The following is a 20,993-nucleotide window of genomic DNA, read 5'->3' as shown; positions in this document are numbered from 1 at the left end:
CAATGAACTTGCTGCGATCCACAGACTTGACTGATGAGTCTTCAGACAAAGTACAAAGGTGAGCAGTATATGCTCCAAATTTGGCTATAACCCTTTTCATAGCACTAACTTTATGGCACACCCATCGAGTGCCACAAGCTCGAATTGGCCTGGTTCCTCCCTGATCATCAAATAGGTAAACTTCTTTAAGATCAGAAACAATATTAGCCAATTCTCTACACTTTTTTGGAGATTTTTGGTATAGGTAATACAAACGCAGAAGCATATCATCTACAGCCTTAAAGCAAGGGGTACCTGAAAGGGCATCACTGATAGCTAGTTCGGTTCTATGTGCTAGGCACCACATCCACACAACCCAGGGGAGTTTTCCCTGAACCAATCCACGCAAACCATTAGCAGCAATGTTGGAAGATGCTCCATCAGTAGCAATTCCCACCAAACCACTGCACATTTCTTGTGTGACACATGGTATACCTAACAACTGAAGCTCTTGCTGAAGAGACTCAAAGAGACCTTCAGCATTTGTGTGAAGTGGTGTATGCATCGACAGGCAAGTCATTCTGGTATGTACAGTGTGGTCATTACTGTTACATCACACCACATAACAAATACCATTTCATTTTCTGAATTTGATGCATCAGTAGACCCATCCATTAGGAGTGAAAAGAAAGATGAGCTCTGAACTGCTGACTGTACAGATTGCAGTTTTGATTCAGCTATATACTGTACAAATTCCTTTGCTGAATTTTCATATAAGTATGAGGTTCCTAGGTTTACACCGTGTCTTATCTGCAACTCACATAATTTGGGGTACTTCTGGTAGGCGATGTGCTCAGTTGCCACAAAATACGCAATGTCAAACTTCAGTTTTAATTTTTGCCGTTCTTCCTCGGAAATCATACTTAGTGACTGTACAATTGGCATCAATGTAGTAGTATCTCTCCCTCTGCTTTGGGCTTCCTCCAACTGTAGAAGTCTTATGGCATGAAGGTGTTGATCTGATTTAGCATGATCAACTACATTGGTGGTCCGCACGCTCTCTGCTCCTTCAATCCACTTTCCACTGAAATTCTTTTTACAAACAATTCTTTCTTTGTACTTCTTACATACTTTACATTTTAGCTTCTCCACAACTTTTTCACCATTTTCCCAAGATGTATCTGAATCTAGCCAGGCTAAAGTCTTGTACTCACGGTCATAGTCCATAAGCCATTTTCGAAAGGTGCCAAACTTTACTTTTCGACGCTTTGTGGAAGAGCTGCTGTCACCATCAGAGCTAGTACTGCAAGTTCTCTTAGACATTGATGTACAGTTATCTAATACCTGAAATACGTACCAACAACAGCGCGTAACCCAGGTAGTCACGAATAGTTACACGTGCTTTTGCTCGCCAAACTGCTTTCTGGGCCCATAAATTAGTTTACTGCTTTCAAAGTTCTTCTATTGACTAGCTACCAAAGTCCGGAAAGCACTATGCGTACATGAGGTACACTAGACTTGCTCGCCCCAGCACCCAATGAAGCAGTTTGGCGAGTATAAGTTACCAAACTTACTGAATATCGCTCGGCTCAAAAACTACAGTATACACTGTACGTATACAGTAACGTATATGCTAAAGTGAAACAACCGCTTTGCCACGAGGAGAAATTTTTCATTCGTAAAATTGGCACATGCTCACGTGTGCACACTTTTTTATTTGTCGATCAGTCGGACTGGTGCTAGCAAAGAAGACTTGTTCTCCCATTAGTTTCGTCGCTGGATCTCGCTAATTGAAGGGCGTGGCACCCGTTTCGTTCACAAGTATTCATCCCGTTTCGTTTGGGATGAATGCTCGAGAATGAAATGGGTGCCACGCCCTTTTTTTAATCACTCATGCTTCCACGAGACAACGTTGCATTTGAGCGGTATCGTAATTAGTACTGTAAATTAAATACTATACTTGTTGGCAGTGTTCTTATCGCCTTTAATACTGGCTCGGACGTTATGTCCGTACAAAATGATACTTGTTCGGACAAATACTAATAATGGTCGGAAATTGTCCGATGTCCGACCGTAATTTCAGGCTCTGTACTGATGTCACTCCATGGTGGTATATATCACTGGACAGTCAGTGATGTCTCTGACTTTATCTGTATTGTTATCCATTAAGTGTTAGACAACACTGAGCTGGGTATAACAGTTGGTGGCCAGTAATATCATTTGCTGAGCTGCTGACAAGTTTTTCTCTACAGTATCATAAATTCAGTGAAACCATAAAATTGGTATATCATTATTTAAATGTTTCACTTTTACTAAATGCATTTTACTTCTGTTTGAAACTGCTACCCCTAGCACTTTTTTATGCACTGTAGAAATAGTTCATTGTTTTGATATTAAAGCTATTGTAATTACTTTTTAAAGACTTCTTTGCATTTCAAAAGGCCTAATTTTTTAACTTTTAGCAAAGAAATGTGATCGGAGAGTAATTCTTTTTTATAACAAGGTTACTAGACTGTAGCTACTATTTGTAGTAGATGTGTTACTTACAGTGCAGTTGAATTCATATTAGCAAAACCAATCCTTTGGTAAGGGCTGTATAGTTAATCAGGGGAAAGGTCGCAATCAACAGGTAGACATTGTATGAATCCCTAGTAGTTATTTTAGTTAAACAAAACCTGTCGGATTCCAGAAAGCTCAGCTCTTGGTTATGAGGCTAAATCGGGATCATCGAGAAACGCTGTTTGTACATTGTTCAGGCGAACATACTTTCTTTCACTTGAATGGAGCACGTTCAGCTGTACTATGAATTGTTTTGCTGTACTGTTCAGTAAACTGAGACCTATGTTGTATGTGTCCGTATCAGGAGAATCAGAATCCTAGTGGCCCATGATTGTAGTGCATGTCTCCATATTCTGTTATCAGCTTCTTCTGCATTATGTGGTAAAGTGTGGATTGTTCAGGAACTAATTCATTGGCAGATACAACCCGTGCATCATCCTCATTAGTTCCTGAGAAGCAACCAGATATTACTAACTTCTGTGTTACTCTAAGTAGAAACCTTCCGTGCTGCAGTAAAAATAGTCCCATAGCTTCAACAATTGATCGCTTGCATTCCCTGCAATCTATAAATTCTTGCCATCTAGGCGGTATGGTTGTGTCAGGAGTAAAAGTCAAATAGTTATGTATGTTGGCTAGTTGAATTGTTCTTGCTGTATCTTCTGTGTTGAACTGTTTGGGGTTGAATTGCCTTCTTCCAGGCTTATCAAACACTAAGTGGACTTCACTAGTCCCTGCTTGGTAGTATTGTACTACTGCCTGATTAAAAAGCAGTGAGGTATAATCCTTAATTGTTTTTGTTCCTCTCAATGGCCTAATGTTAATTAAGAACATAGCATCTATTATTACAACTTGTGGCATCCATGGTAAGAAGTTTGTGAAGACTGGTGGTTGAGCAGTTCTATATTATTTGGCAAGTTTTTCTGTCCAATGCTTTTGCTGCCTTTGTGAGGAAAGCATTCTTCATCTGCTAGAGCCCTTGGAAACAAAGAATACTGTAATTCTATATCTATATTACCTGATTGTGAATTGTGTTTACACAATGCTAGTTGTCTCCTTAAGGGTGCTCTATACATTCCGCTTATATGGCTTCCTATGAATTTTAATTTGTTCTATAACTTACAAATGGTTTTAGCAAATGTTCTCTACTTTTTTACTGGATATAAGCTAACACTAGTACACAGTTTAGCTCAAACTCAATTGCTAAATTTGCTTTAGAACATGAGTTACAGTTTTTCCCTTTATACTAGAACTAGTCCTACAGTTTTCGCACAAGAGTCTTGATACTTTTATGATACACTATGCTGAACAGCACAAACCATTGTGCGTTTTTAGTTTTGTCTTTTAGGTTCTCAATGATCACATATTTATCTTTCGGGTTGACACTCCCAGAAACCTTTTTCTTTACTTCCACGTTATTCATCATCTGGACTTGCTATTTCAAAATGGCAAACGCTCTTCTTTGGAAAAATCACTAAGGTAGCTTGTGTGAAAATTTCGTGTCTATTGGATTAAAAATGGTGGCGTAGTTCTAATTTAAGTGAGAGGGTGTAGAATAGCAAGATGCGTGTGCTTGTTGCTATGGGATACCTAATTTACAGGTACTAAAATGCGTCAACATGTCACAGACTAAGTAAGTGACCATAATATTTCTATTAGTGCAAAACAGACTATGTCTTGGGAAGCCTTGTGCGAACTGTACAGAGCACCCTTAAACATTGCACTACTTGTTTTTGTTCCTTCTCTCTTGGGGTGGTCTTCTGTTGTTGCCTCTTTGCTGTCTTCATTGTTAGTAGTCTGTTGCGTCTAACTGGTGCATCTTCAGAACTTGGCTGTCTCAAAATAAAATGTTTCACAAAAGTTTCAAAAGATTGCTTACCTATCTGACGACAATTCAACATGTTACTGGCTTGTTCAAGTGTTGCTTTTTGTCCTGTGAAAACATTTACTAGTCTCCTGTTTGTAATTGGTTGTAATTGAAATAATCTGTCAGTATTAATTATTAAGCTCATTTCTCTAATGTTCTCTTCCTGGTGTTTAGGTAGTGGTGTAGTATCTGTTATATTTTGGTAGGTTTATTCTTCTCTGGGAATAATTGTTGGATCAAGTTCTTAAAAGCAGGAATTCTGTAATTAAAAAATAGTGTCATCTTTTGAAGGTAGCAGTCAGTCGGGTGCACAATGGTGATGTGTAGCTAGGCAGCAAGCTAAGCTGTATAGCTACTGGAGCAATATAGCTGGATACGTAGCCTTGCTGTATTTATCTATATATATACATTAACAGTTAATCTTAGTCTTAATTTATGCAGCTGTGCATACAAATCCTTATATAAATTGAATAGTCCTCAAGGCCAACTTTGGTAATTTACTGGCACTCTTGTCATTATTTGCTGGCATAAACGGCTGGCATGCTGGTACAGTATTGACAGAGCTTAGTCTGACTCTTCTGCACAATTATGATCATTTATTACAATTCTTAAGTTGTGAGTTGGCTTCCTTGTAAGTTTTAGTTCTTTCCACTCCATTAAGACTGCCATATATAAATATCCCATCAACTTGTTTACTTCAGGTACAGTCATGTTATTAAATTTCATCCTAATCATTCCACCAGCAATGTCACACTGTGACCTGTCTCCTTTATGTAGACTATCCCTCCATAATGTTGCATCAAAAAGCTGCATACAAATACTCAACTATGTATTTGACCCTCTGTCAGCCGTAGCTAGCTACATGCAGCCATGTGCTAGCTGGCCTGCTGCATATTACTGAGTTTATTAGAATTGCATTGTAGAGAGAGAAACCATCATTGTTGATGAACACAAAATGACAAGGTACAAGCTGCTCTATTACTAGTTAGCCATTACTATATTCAAGAGGTAGTAATGTTTTTTTGTTTTTTTTTTGCAACTTGAGGTAAAGCATAATCTAACAGGTGATAGCAGCTATGGTAGAGAGTTTGTACAAGCTTTTACTCAAACCTAGTGCTTCCACTATAACTCTCTTTTACAGCTTTTACACACCGCTCATGTGATAGCCAGCGTGTGTCAGAAGGCTTAATCATCTTGAGTTCAGGCAGACAATAGCACACTACATCTCTTTTAGCTACACCGCTCTTTTCAGCAAGTAGTGGAAAAAGTTCCACAATGCTATAAGTGTAGACATGTTTTATGCTGTTTAATGGATTTTTGAATTTTTGCTTTATTCGGAAGTTATAGGCAATTAATTGTTTTTACATGCATACGTTCAAAGAGAAATTCAAGGTTACATGAATAATCAATTAAGCTGAAAATACATATTTACAAAATTTTTGAATTTCTTCTCAGAGGAAAAGTTATTCACCAGTACATTCGGTCACTCTATGATGACTTTTGTATTTTTTTTAAATATTTTGCATCTCTTTGCCTAATGTGTTCCCTTGTCTGTATGCCCTGTGGTACTCTCTAATTTTTCTAAAATACTTTCTGATCAGTTCTGTGCTAACAGAGTCCAAAGCTTCATCAATTATTTTCTCCAAGTTAATAAAGCTGTAATCACAATGACTCCGAGTATATTGTTTTGCACGACACCACACACGCTCTATTGGATTGACCTCACAGTGAAATTTGGGGATAAACATTACTCTATGACCTTTGCTCAAAATCAGCTCCTCCACTCTAGTTGTTTGATACTTAAAATCCCTCATTTCTTCAACTATTTTAATCATTTGTTCTTTTTTCATACCAGTAGTATTGTAACGCCAATCTTGCAGCAAACTCTTTAGCCCTTTTTGAAGTCCTTCATCTGTTACCATTGATTTTTCCTCTCCATCCCACATTGTGCTTCTCATAAATGGCTGTTTTCCCCCATCTGAAACATTCATTCTACTTGCAATAAGTGCATCATCAGCATATGCACAGTGTCCAGAACTCTGATCAAAAAGGAACAGCAGTGTGTTCTGGCTGTTAGGGTATTTGAATTCTGCTATTTTCATTGCCACTTTAACCTGCTGTATAAACAAATCATTGTTCCAATATCCATCCCCCTGTGCACCAAATTTAAACACAACACGAGCCTGAGCTGGAAGATTAGGCATTGATAATTTGGCTAACTCGTGTTCTTCTGGAGCCAACTTCAAATATCCTCCATGCTCTTCAATGAAATCACTTATCATCAGGCCACGACCTTGGCTCTTAAGGCGCAGCATTTGTTTATCTCCTTCCCACTGCCATGTTTGTCCTTCATTTGCATGGAAACTGGACTCATCATGGTAAATAGTGACCAATCTCTTTTCAAAGGTATCCTTTCCAATAACCTCCTCCGGAAGAGGGTTGAATTATATAAGGCAGAAACACTACATAAAGAAAACAAAATACACAATAACGCTAAATCAACTCAATCCCCATTTAAAGCCCACTGTATAAACACACACAGCCTATCCCCTCACTTTTATCGAAGAACACATGGACGAGCCCCAAGCTACCATCACCATACGCCAATGATTGACAAGACCCTAATACTATACTACACTTATGTTACACTATATACACATGGAGACCTTCTTCCTTTGATCTCGTGATCCAACATTTTAAAACTACACACGTGTTCACCACACATGCGCACCACGCCACAGTTTCTCTGTATTTGAGCACAATGTCATTGTGGGCTTGATCAGCCAGTCCCTTCGCCTTTTGTAGGATTTGTTGTTCCAGTCCATTGTGATGGTTAAATAGGATCTTAGTTAGCTCTATGCTGCATTGGTTTTGAGCTGCTTGCCACTGTGTTTGGATTTCCGGATCAATGGGCTCTGGTAGGCCCAGGGGGATGCTGATGGTATATCCCTTGAGTGTTCTGCTCTCTTGTAGTAAGGATTGTAGGTTGTGAGAGGTCACGATGGTCTTGACTCTCTCCATCTGGGCTTTCCTTAGGTTGGTAGCTAAGGATTTCAGTAGGGCTTTCGCCTCATCCTCAGGTGAAGCAACACCAAACAAAGAAGCAGAGGACCCTTGGGTCCCAGCAGTACACATGTTGTTTATAGAGGGGGTGGTGGCCTCGAACCTGGGAGATGGTGTGGGTTTTTTAAGCTCCAGGAGAGCATGGAGGCGGCGTTTGCCTTCCCGGCGTTCTTCAGTGGTTTAAAACGGCGTTTGCCTTCCCGGCGTTCTTGGACAATTTATGGTCTATGCAAGGAGTTCTGCAGAAAGCCTATTATGACCTCCTAAGGAGTCTGCCTACTCGCCATTAAGGAGCTTGTCTTGTTACGGTCATGGACAATTTATGGTCTATGCAAGGAGTTCTGCAGAAAGCCTATTATGACCTCCTAAGGAGAGTCTGCCTACTCGCCATTAAGGAGCTTGTCTTGTTACGGTGAGTTGCAGTAGTCAGTATTTGTTATTGTGTTGGGCTAAAAGTGGGGATTGATATTTTTCCTGTAGGTTTTGAGGAGTACGGTTAGTATATAGGCGACAAATACCAGCGACGGTTGAGTTAATACGAGAAAGGTAGTTAAGGAGAAACGGGCGAAACCGGTTTTTGGAGGGGGAAAGGGGGTGGGTGACGTATGGCGCAAGAGGGAAAGGGGGCGTGGTGCGCATGTGTGGTGAACACATGTGTAGTTTGGGCGGGGAGTCTGGTCTCATCCTCCACTGGTCTGGCTTTTTTGTTTATTCTATTCAGGGTGGCCCTGTCTGCATCATTTCTGATGGACGTTGTGAGATCTAGTAGTTGTTGTTCAATGCTCGGTACAGTTTCTCTGTATTTGAGCACGATGTCATTGTGGGCTTGATCAGCCAGTCCCTTCGCCTTTTGTAGGATTTGTTGTTCCAGTCCATTGTGAAGGCAATTTGTAGTTTGGTACGTAGTGTTACTAGAATGGTAGTTAAAAATATTGTAACACAGGCTGGTGGAGGCATGTGGGTTGCCTCAAGGCCTTCAATTTTGTGAAAATAAATTCTTCGGTACTCTACAACATCCTCCCTTTCATGTCCATCATAATACAATCCCATTTTATTTAATTGAGGAGTAAATCCCAGATCATGCAACCATTTTCTAGCTGTGCGAGGAGTAATGGAACGTGGAAATCCTGGAGGCAGAACACTATTTGGCAGTAAGTCTGAATTTACCCAATTGGCAAATGTTGCAGCTGTCATGCTTGGCTGTGCTTTGTCATAAGCCCTTTCATGTAGCCAAGGCAAGGCCTTTTTCCTGCAAATTTCATCATCCAATACATATGGACGAGAGTGCTTGCCTCTTAATGATTCCTCAAATTCTCTTTTATTACTGTAAAAATCTGTATGCCAAGAGCGGATGCTCCTTTCACTATACCCTACAATATGTCCAGCTTTGGAAGCTGCAGCCACATCAGTAAGACAAAATCGTGTTCTGAATGTATCCATCAAGATAAGTGCTAGGATTTTAATAGTATACTTACTCTGACAGTTCACCCACACCTTGTAAAATTCTTCTGGTTCAAATTCTTCAAACTCGATAGAATCATCATCATCATCAGATGGTTCTTCCACTCTTGGCAAATCAACAGATTCATTTAAATCATTTGCTTCAGGTGTAGATTCTACATCATCTTCAAGTCTCTCAAGCTTACTACATCTGGCTAAAGCCATTCTTTCACTAAACATACGTTTACATCTCCAAGAAGGTCCATTTCGTGACAAGCTAATAATAATCTTCAATACTGTATATATTTTCAGATACAAAAGTGCTTTATATACTAGCAATAAAAGGAAGCTGGTGGTGAGCTAAGGATGCCAAGACAGGAAAAGAAATCTCCATACAAGCTAAAATATTAGAAAGGGGAACCATACTACTATTGGAGATCTCACAGTGATGCTGCAACTGGAACTGTTGCTACATAAGTGCTAAGGATGCCAAGACAGGAAATTAAATGCAAGAAATTTCCATGCAAGGTAAAATAAGAAAGGGGAACTATACTGATCTCACAGTGATGCTGCAGCTGGAACTATTACTACATATTTACATCCTGAATCTTTTATGTAAAACTGTGGTTTAGTTAATTAGTTGCAGCAAAACTAGTATTGTCAAAATTGTTCGGCTAGTTCACAAGATAGTTATAATAGCAATAGCCAATAGCATGCTGCTTAAACTTTTGATTAGCTAGATAGCTAACATTCTGAATATGCTATGGCATTGCAAGTGATGGTACAATATCAATTAAATTATTACTCGACAAAACACCAGTTGACAAAACTGAAAATAGCTAGCTAGTCATTAAATTGGTTAGCTTGCAAATGACTTCAACACTCTGTAGTTAGCCTCCTATACCAAGGCTAACTACAAACATATTGAGTAAACTCTATATAAGTGAAATCTAATAGTATGAAGGTTAAAACAAAGAGATATACAATCACGGTCTGCTTTATATAGAAAACCAGACTTGATGCATAAACAATATTTGTGTGTGCCAACTAACCTTTATTACTGTATGAACAACCCAAAGAAATGATTTATAACTATCAAAAGTATCCACAAGCAAGCTTTCCAACATGTTGTTTTAGGTTTCCATGGCAATTGATGATGTAATTTGCCGCTTTCGCCAAAACGTATATTCATTAGTACCACCTTATGTTAAAAAATTTGCTGATTTTAATGTTGACATTCTTTTCTAAATCCAATTAAGTACCCAAAAGTTATGAATACTAGTTCATATGGAAGTTTATGACTTCCTGCACTATATAAAGTTTACAGCTTGTATAAATATTTACCAGCTGATCTCGAACAAACCTCTTCAAACCACAACTTACCCGCAGAAGTATCTTCTTAACTGTTTCATAGTCTATTTATCGTGTTTATTTGCACAAACTCTTCGGAGAAAGCCACGAGGCTGCCCTTCATTTTCGTTCACGTAAGTATGGGACACGCCCCCTTTCACCACGAAGGAATTCGCTATTTCTTGTAGCCTACTAGGCTAGATATCCTCTTTTTTGGTTGTTACATGCCTGTTTAATTCATTGTGAACGGCTTTCACAACATATTCAAGACCTCTCTCCACCCGTATTTTTAAGCTGGCAAGAATAACCCGCCTAAAACTAAAGCTTACTTACCCAATACGTAATTACGGGTCTTATACTGAACAATTCATTCTTTAGTGCCATTCCCTTGAATCCATCCAGTTTATTTAACTGTTTTAGTTTATCGTGTAATGAGCTTTTTAAAAAGGTGTTGTTCCATCTTCCAATGTTTTCAAGAAGTATCTGTATAAGTAAAACAAGATACAACATTGATTATAATATACACTGTATGGATGCAATTTGATTTACCTGTGATTTAACATTGCCCACAGCAAGGTTGTTCCTGACTTGCACAGTGTAATGCCATCAAGCCATGGAAAATTTTCACTAATTAGCAGTAAATCTTGGCTAGCATCATATAAACATATCCTAGCATTTCCCGTATTCACCAGTATGACTGGAACCATAGGATTATGGCGAGGGTGCTGGGTATGTTCAATAAAAGCTGATGTCACAGTAGTTTTTACAAGTTGTGACAAAACAGATTCAGTATCTATAGAGGCTAATTTAGCCTCACATACTGTGCTGGTACCATCGTTTTCTTCTTCTGAAGTAGATGGTGAGGTCAGAGGGCTAACATCAATCAGAACAGTTTCAGTGTCGTCAATGAACCCTCAGCATCTGGCATCAGGGGTCCCATACCATAGATTAGCCGCTCCCATTCCAATTTTTTCACAAGTAATATTATTAGCACTTATGTAGCCATCATCCCTTTTTGCCTTTAAGATTTCTTTGTAAGAGAGTACATCAAGCATGATGCATTTGCACAATTTGCTCAGTACTCTATCTGCAATATTAAGAAAAGCAGGACTTTCCCTCGAAAATGACTGGTTCATGCAATCGAGGCTTGCTGCACTAGTGCTTAAAACATCTACAAGTGCTTGTATTGCCTTTGACCTTCCATTATTCATAGCTTGAGTTGTACTAGCTCCCTCTGTCAACATGTTTTTATTTAAATTCAGCAAGGAAAGAGCTGGGATACGAATTCTTTGAATTGGAGCTAACATAAGATCATTAGTTGAAAACCTCGACTGGCTAATCATTTCTTCTACATGGTATACCCGAAACAAAATATTGTCAATTCCTTTCAAGATACTTTCAACCTCATTTTCTGCAAAGTATACAAAAGGTACACACAGTAAAACCTCTATATCCATAATTCAACAGTTACAGGTATTCATAGACTATAGTCGTAGTTCTATGTTCGTACCCACCGTTTAGCTGAGAAGAACTTCCTTCAGCCATGGCTACTAACAACACCGCCACGAGTTAATCATACACCGACAATACCACAGCCACGCAACAACTTACCGAAAACAAATTTCTAATTATACGAACTACAAACATGTGCGGCGCAAGGCCGCAATCGGCATAGCGCACGCCCCCTGAACGAATTTTCTTTAATAAAGTCACAGTCACTTGGACTGAGATGGCGTCGGGGATGGCAACTACCGAGTTACAAACAGTACGCTCACTTATGGTTTGTTTTTTTGTGTGTATTTGTGTGTGTGTGCTTTGCAGCCTATGTGGTCCATAATCTCCAACCCACAATCAATTCTAATTAGCTAGCATAAAACAGTTATGGGAGGGGCATGTTCGAGGTGCGGTTGTTTTTTTTTTGTATGGGGAACCAAAGCTGTACTACGTTGCAGTAGGTTCCCCCTGGCTATTATTATTAAGGTTGGGGCTGTTATGCCTAACCAATACTGCTAATCTGTCAGAAAGTTAATATTAGGTGATCCTAATATACAGTTACTATCGTACTGTATGATGTAGTCAAGTTGTGGATCCTGTCTATAATGGTCACCTTTGCGCCACAATTTCTCGACCTTAATAGAAAGGTGGCTGCTCTAGACAGGTTGATTAGTGTTTAACTTGTCTGGCTCTCTAGCATGCAGGCGCTCCCACTAGGGAAGGGGGCAATGTATGAAATTGGGTGTATGGGCACTTGTGCTGTAGCTATGTATAGCTAATGCAGGCTGGACTAAGGTTAGTTCTCTCTGATACCCGTATAGTCGGTATCCCCACGTCTCAGACTGCATTAGACCAGCAAATAAGCTTCTATACCCACTAAAGCTGCCCCTCCTTCTCATGTCTGTATCGTTATAGCAAGGGGCAGCATTTCTATTCAGCACCAAATGCCCATATACCCACCTAAGCAATATGGACATATTGCATTTCCATCAATTTGGTGTCGCAAACAAACTTCCTGCTTATATTCCAAATTAATACCTAATCCTTTGCCCATTTATAATCAACGTTGCTAAGTAACAGTTTTTGCCTTCCTGACTCCTCCAGCACAGTATTTTTCTCCAGCACAGCACAGTTAGGATTAAAATCACTATATGTCACATAGCACGGTCAATTTATGCCTTCACTCATCAAAACATTAATTATTTTGAGTGACACTATGTAAAATTTGTTATTGGCGGGTGTTTCCCCTGCTGAGATCAGTGGTATTTTGATACTGAGAGGTGGAGCCTACAATTAAGTATCATGTGATACTCCAAACATATCATAGAGGCCATCAAAAGGCATTGCATAATGTGAAGTTTGTAATGCCACTGGCCAGGGCACTCGGTCCAACTGTCACATGTGCAGGTAATATTAGCATAGACTACTTCGGACTTGGCTAGAGATGGTAAGCAGGGTATACCAACATATATGACAGTAGTTTCGTGAGTTGCTAGATACACTACACTGTAAACCAGAAAGTAAAATACGAGTGGGAGGGGCAAGGTGCTGACCCATAGTAGTAATATGGTAGATCTGTAGCTGCAGTCAAAGGCTAAGGCTGCTAAGTTTGTGCTACAGTCAAGGATGAAGTCACAATTGAAAAGTGCTTACTTGAAGGTTCCAGCAAAGAAATGTGATTGGAGAGTAATTATTTTTAATAACTAGGTTACTAGACTGTAGCTACTATTTGTAGTAGATGTGTTATTATGAGGCTAAATCAGGATCATTGAGAAACGCTGTTTGTACATTATTCAGGTGAACATACTTTCTTTCACTTGAATGGAGCACATTCAGCTGTACTATGAATTGTTTTGTAACTGAGACCTATGTTGTATGTGTCCGTACCAGGAGAATCAGAATCCTAGTGGCCCATGATTGTAGTGCATGTCTCCATATTCTGTTATCAGCTTCTTCTGCATTATGTGGTAAAGTGTGGATTGTTCAGGAACTAATTCATTGGCAGATACAACCCTCATTAGTTCCTGAGAAGCAACCAGATATTACTAGCTTCTGTGTTACTCTAAGTAGAAACCTTCCGTGCTGCAGTAAAAATAGTCCCATAGCTTCAACAATTGATCGCTTGCATTCCCTGCAATCTATGAATTTCTAGGCGGTATGGTTGTGTCAGGAGTAAAAGTCAAATAGTTATGTTGGCTAGTTGAATTGTTCTTGCTGTATCTTCTGTGTTGAACTGTTTGGGGTTGAATTGCCTTCTTCCAGGCTTATCAAACACTAAGTGGACTTCACTAGTCCCTGCTTGGTAGTATTGTACTACTGCCTGATTAAAAAGCAGTGAGGTTATAATTCTTAATTGTTTTTGTTCCTCTCAATGGCCTAATGTTAATTAAGAACATAGCATCTATTATTACAACTTGTGGCATCCATGATAAGAAGTTTGTGAAGACTGGTGGTTGAGCAGTTCTATATCATTTTGCTTTTGCTGCCTTTGTGAGGAAAGCCTCCTCATATCTATATTACCTGATTGTGAAGTGTGTTTACACGATGCTAGTTGTCTCCTTAAACATTGCACGTTTCACAAAAGTTTCAAAAGATTGCTTACCTATCTGACGACAATTCAACATGTCACTGGCTTGTTCAGGTGCTCCATAATGTTGCATCAAAAAGCTGCATACAAATACTCAACTACGCATTTGGTTCTTCTACAAAGCCCACAACCGAATCAGTTGATCTATAAAAAGTATTTTCCCCAAAGATTCACTAAATACTCACTGCCATAGCTTTCCCCTTGTCCATAGAAATGGCCTTCTTCCGATTGGTAAAGGGTTCATTTGCTGTTCCAGATTTGACTATGATCATTATCTTAATGGTGATTATGTTGGTGAATTATTAGGCAACGCAAAACCTCAGCTTTAGAACTTACTTACACTTATACAAAAATAGGACATCTGATCTAAAAAACAGCCAGGTTGTTAGGTTTGTGAGGTGGTTGGACTATATATCAACAAATCACCTTGCCTCATGAAGCCAATATTATACACATGATTTAACAAATGAATCTTTTGATATGTATACCTATTTACTTCCTTATGGTCCTAGTGTTCACCATCACAGTCATTCACACACAAAGTGATTTTGAGGGTGACAACTAGCCCACCACAGTCAATAGACTAACACTGTCACATGTGTCACTAACATAGTCCTGGTTCTGTAGTCAGTATCCTTATCTGGGGCCTGTATTTTACACCATCACACTTAGAGTAAACTCAGTCAAGTTTCCTTAAAAGTAATTACATTAACAAGGCAAAGGGTAATCATGATTTTTATTGCCTCAGTGTAACTGCAACTTGTCAACTGATACAATGTGACTTGTTATTGTATACCTTTAAAGAATGCTTACCAAACTTCAACTCCAAGGAAAGAAAGGAGCCCAGATAAGGCCAACAAAATACCTATTGTAGGCCATTATACGGAAACAAGTCAAATTATATTGTATATACCTGTACATTCAGTAGGTTCTTCATATTGTTCTTGCTGCTAGGTTATAATGAATGTAAGTGTACCATTTTTACACATTTACACAGTTCACCGACAACAACAAAGAACTCTATTTCTAATAGCTACTAAGACACTGACTGCTGTTTGGTTGCATTTTTATATGCTATTGTATGTCATCATAGCATTTCCATTACTACCTAGTCCCACATAGTGTGAAAAGTTGATATCTGTGTGTGATTGGTTAGTTTTTAACACTTCATTTGTGTAACCCAGTTGTAAGGCATGGGTAAATACTGAAATTACACACACACAGAGACAACAACAGTTGCAAGTGGACTTTCCACTGAAGTGCTGTAATTTTAATGATGTTGGAATGCTAATATTCTCCAAACCTTGTCATTTTGTATTGCATGAGAAGCTCAACACAAAGCACAAATAAAATTTTAAAATATATTAACAAAAATTCCCTAAAAGTTAGTCTAGTCCTACTAGTTTAGTCTTAAACTACATGGTTTTGCACCACTTTAAAAATACCTAATAATTGCTGCAACGAGTCAGCTGACAGCAGAGGGTTCCCTGATGCTCCAGATCTAGAGTGCCCTGAAGAGTCTAGCAAATGGCATTATCTGAGGTCCATAGCCAGGCATTATGTACAGTCCATATTCAGCCACTGTGCTCAATGAAGGAGCTCCAAGATCTCCAGCCACAGTAGTCACTGGAATGGATCCATAGTTGGCCACTGCAATCACTGGAATAGGTTCATGGCTAGCCACCACAGTACTATTAGGGAGGGATTCATGGCTGGCTACTGCAGTCACTGGAATAGATCCATGGCTAGCCACCACAGTACTATGGCTTCTCTTCTGTGTATTTAATAAAATTGAATACATACCACTAGCTACTACCATTCGTGTACACATTAATCTACATTGTAATAACTACAACATGTCCATTTTAACTAGTTTGAGTTTCAGTGTTGCGCAAATATCCACTGACAGCAGTAAGAAAACCATCTAATCCATTTAGCCTCTTTGTACTGAATTCTCCATTTCTGCAGATAGGGCAACTGGGGTTTGTCTTCCTCATCTTGAGAGGCTGCATTCAACTGCTCTATACATTCTTTACAGCCTAAAATGTTGCTACAACAATTAGACACCACCACCGGTGATCTCATTGGAATGACATGGCAGATGAACAGGTGTTGTCAATGTCTGTGGAAAACAACAGTGCCGTTGGTCCCTCACTGAAGAGTCTAGCCCCTAGCACATGCACCTGACATGTCGCACAGTACAGGCGTGCTCTATTTTCCAGCAGGAGCATATCAATTAGAATTATGAGCAGCGTCCGCACTGAAACAATATCATAGACTCCTGATGAATAATTATGATGCACAATTTGATATAGCTAAATGTATAGCATAACACATTCAATAATGACTAATAATTTTGTTTGTAGCGAACACGATATTATGATGTGTTTAGTATGATTCGTGAAGTTTGTCCAGGCCAGACTCACAAAGAGTGGCTGAAGAGTGCACTTCCAGGCAATTAGACAAACCTTTATTGAAGTGATAGAATCTACAGCAAACGTAGAGTTCATAAAGGCCATTGCCAGACAAAGGTGGGGAACAGAGTATGAGCTAGTCACTCAGGATGGATTAATAATTGATAACTCCCCCGCAACTCAAGGTTGTGTGTGTGTGTGTGCAGCTGTATTCTGTTGCTATGTTGACCGTGTGATTACAGGACTAGCCTTCTGGGAGGCCCCTAGAAGGAAGGTATATGCAGTACTACAGACAGAAGTAGAGGCTGGCAATGATAGCAGTGACGAAGAAGAGCTTATTACACTAGTCTAATGCTACTGCATGAATAATATAGAGAAATTAACACTGCTACTTATTACACCTCCTTATCAGCCATCACAAATTAAGTCTTTAATTAGTAGATGACATTTCCAGTGTCTAATGGTGCTGTTGTACTGGATTCCTCCAACTTCTACAAGAAAAGAGACTTATCTAAGAATGCCACCTGTTCATCATTCCTTGATGAAAACCTTCCCTTCCTTAGACAAGCCAAAGTGACAAAACGCTCTTCATAATTCCCAGAGCAAATATTGGCAGTAGAGATTACATTAATGGTATTCACAACAAGCTCTGTAGTCTAGTCCTCATTGGCAGAATTTCAGATTGTGTGGGAACTAAATGTCCGGCAACATAAACTTGCATTCTGGAAGCCCTTTAACAACAACTGCAGCTTTTGTAAGGAATTATGCACCTATCAAGCCATCAATGTAATGCCCCACTAACATAGGTACGGGCTGAGGTGGGGAAAGGTCGGGATTTGTATCCCTGAAAATTACAATTCCCCACCTACTGGGGGAACATTGGCGATACAAACTCCCACATATCCTGACAAATCTCCAGTAAAGGAGCCTCCACTAGGTGGGATTTGCACAAAGTGTGGACTAGGTGGGGATTTCGGGAAAATTGATCGTGCAATGTTTCTTCACTCAGATTCTTGGTTGTCAACCAACTGCTGTACACACTGCTCGCAACCAACGATGGATCTACAGCATTTGCTGGTCTTATGGGGACCACCTGACAAATACAACATCTCATCAGCCCTGTCAGGTGGTCCATTAAGTTATCTGGCAATGCTCTTGGCATCATAGACCTTAAGGTGGCAAGCTCTTCTTTGATCTTTCTCATACTCTCCTGTAATTCTTTCTTAAGCCTCTTGGCCGCTCTTGGCTGCACTTGGTGCCAACTCTTCATCGTCACTGCCGTCTGAGGCACCTTCATCTAAGGTATTAAGGTTGGCCTGTGTTACAGCATAAATCACAATTGATAAAGTTATACATTAAAGCACTGCATATAGCTATTGTACATGTCACATACCTTGAGTTGCGGGTGAATTCTCAATTCTCAGGCCCTTGAGTGGCGGGTGAATTCTCAATTCTCAGGCCGTCATGTGTAACAATTAACATGTCTTGGCCCCATTTTTCTCTGGCAGCGGTCATAGAGTCAACGTTGGCAGTTGACTCTACCAAGTGCATGAAAATCTGATGGTTAGGCTTAAAGTGTAATTTCCTACCCTTCTTCACAATTAGGGTTGAAAAGGGGAATACCCTATCCTCGGGCAAGCTAAATGCTCCATTCTCCCTCGGGAAGTACATTGTCTCATCTATGTTATCCTTCGATGCAACCCTCTCATTCCTCACCAAGCAAGAAACATTAATATAATGCACCTATCAATATATTCAGCCCCTGCACATGGGGCACACGGCCGCACACAGCCGAACTGATGTTAAATGTTAGATGCCCCTTATAGCAAGGGGCATCTATCAAATTCCCATAGTACAGTGCTAGGAAGCAAAGTCCCTCTCCTCCAGTTTAATTAGACTCTGACATGCAAAAAAATGTAAGAGGGGGAAGTGGTGGATGATTTTGGCAATAAAGTTTCTATGAAGCTTACGCAGTGAGGTTTAACAGTTATGAATGTAAATTGTTTTTACATGAATATAATTTTAGAAGTTTTGTGGTGGCATTATAAGTTTTATATTATATCCCTAAAAATAAATACTCGGGGTTTTAAACATGACTGTTCTATTAGAGTGATTGACTGCTCTATTAGAATATCTTTATGTTTTGGTACATAACGGTGCCCAATTAAAAAGGGGAGGGGCTTTGCTTCCTTTGTCTTTAATTAGTATATTATACTTTAGTATGCATATTTCATATTATGTGCAATGAATTTAACGAACAAAACAAATTTGCAGGCAAAGGACTGGGTCAATGATTATACAGATTTAAGAGAAGAGCATTGCAGCTACCGCCCACAATATGTGACTCCGTACATGCACATTTTGACCTACCATGTACCACACCTGATTCGCATGTATGGCAACATAAAGCAGTTTTCGCAAGGTAAGGAATACTTAATGAATATGTAAACTTGATTTCATAGCTGTGGAGAAGAAAAATGACATTTGCAAATCTATATATTTTAAATCTTCAAACAAGTGGGATGCCCCCAAAGACATTGTGGAACATGAGCAGAGGGTATGGAAATTAAAGGCTTTTGCCCAAAGAAAAAGAGGCTACACGTAAGTAATAGTATGAAGATATTACATGTCAATATTACTTTATACCAGCTGGCATAAGAAAACAGCATCCCCTGAGAGTAGACAATAGCAAACAGAAGAACAACCAAATGATCTATGATCTATTGTAAATTTGTCAGTAACTTACACATGCATTCATACATAATTGTGAATGCACTATTGTACTTCCACTGCAATGTTTTAATACATCAACAATTAAATAAACAATCTATGGGAATTAGCTGAGGGCTGGATGAATGTATAAATATACTCTCTGAAACTTCTTGCAGAAGTATAGCTCTTACACAGTGCTATATGTTCAAATTATAAAGAAAGGAGTAACAATACTTGGGTGACTGGTTTAATATGTTGGTATCCGTGGTAACAAAGTACACTGATGCAGTAAAATAGCAACAGTACTCTCAGTATAGAGTTACTGATCCATGAGAAGTGTAAGTGTGCAAATGGGTATACAAATACAAAACAGTACTTTACCTTAGATGATGCATTCTACATGTATCGAGCCTAACAATGGTAATACATTGTCAAGTAGTCTCATGCCCACCCACCTCAGTACTCTCTTACTGATTAACTAGTAAGTTTATACTAATATACATTCACTATACTTATTGTTAGCCTGTGTAGGAATAGCCATGCCACCCTACAAAGTTATAAATTTGAATTACTGTCATGCATTGAAAAGTTTCTAAAAAAATAGTGCATGCACGACCTTCATTAGTGACTTATAAGGAAGAGCAGTGCCAGCAGATCACAGTGTAGATCGGTAGTGGTGTCTTTAGCCCCACAAGAGAGATGGATTATTGTTAAAGAGCTGTTTTCAGCCCAATCCATGAGTCCAGTCCACAACCTCGATTATCCGAACACCAAATTGACTGCTCAATTAGAGTATTTTGTCTTTCGTCAACAAGTGTATGCTTTATTAGAGTAGTTTAGCAAAGCTCTGTATATAAATGTATGGAAGTTCGATTTTACGTACTTTCGATTTTATGAACACCCTTTCCCCCCAATTAGTTTGGATAATCGAGGTTCCACTGTATATCTTTTCTACTGAGATGCAAAAGCAAACTTCACAGATGCTAAGAAATGATTCTCTATTGCTGCGGTTCATTACATCCTATTAGTGTTTTATTTGTTTTAATTCATAATTATTATCACCATTAGTGTGAATGATAATAATATGCACAGACAAAAGATCATGTAAAATCTCTAGTGCATTACAGTAGCCATTATCTTCGCTGTATTGCCAGACAAGCCTACCAAGTTAATTAGCAGTGTGTCTGGCTGTATGTGTGAACAAACAGCCTACAGCCAGTAGTCCAGTCCAGTACTATGATGACCAACTTGACTCATATCTAGCTAGTTGATGGTGGCAAAGAGGGGTGCGACACTTTCGCAAATCTGTACGTGATTTGAAACCTGATTTGTGATTTGAAGCTTCACGCGTGATTGCCGTAGTGTGATTTGTGATGTTATTACTGTGTTCTGAAGGACAGTAGTTCGTGATTAAAACTAGTATTGTAGTTCGTGATTAAAACTAGTATTGTATCAATGTGAGCTTAGAAATGTGTTTTCGAAAGTAGTTTTCAAACAATTTTAATTATTTGCGTGGGAGAAACTGCTCGAG

The 20,993-nt window shown here is 39.2% G+C and overlaps 2 long non-coding RNA genes and 1 pseudogene across 2 annotated transcripts in view; 1 reads left to right on the top strand and 2 right to left on the bottom strand.

Annotated features, from left to right (window-relative positions):
- The window catches only part of LOC136244381 (uncharacterized), a 29,185-nt gene extending 9,609 nt beyond the window's left edge, over window positions 1-19,576 (top strand). The window contains exons 3-4 of the long non-coding RNA XR_010695188.1: window positions 19,025-19,351; window positions 19,400-19,576. This is a non-coding gene — a long non-coding RNA (uncharacterized lncRNA). The remainder of the gene's footprint in view (window positions 1-19,024; window positions 19,352-19,399) is intronic.
- Window positions 5,623-9,130, bottom strand: LOC136244779 (uncharacterized; annotated as a pseudogene).
- On the bottom strand, window positions 10,680-11,866 carry LOC136244637 (uncharacterized). Its single transcript, XR_010695484.1, has 3 exons — window positions 11,770-11,866; window positions 10,805-11,666; window positions 10,680-10,738 (listed from the first exon to the last, which is right to left on the bottom strand). It is a non-coding gene; the product is annotated as an uncharacterized lncRNA (long non-coding RNA).
- Window positions 19,577-20,993: the final 1,417 nt, after the last annotated feature.

This window comes from Dysidea avara, chromosome 14, assembly GCF_963678975.1.
Source record: "Dysidea avara chromosome 14, odDysAvar1.4, whole genome shotgun sequence".
Taxonomy (NCBI): Eukaryota; Metazoa; Porifera; class Demospongiae; order Dictyoceratida; family Dysideidae; genus Dysidea; species Dysidea avara.
This window is presented reverse-complemented; position numbering and strand designations above follow the sequence as displayed.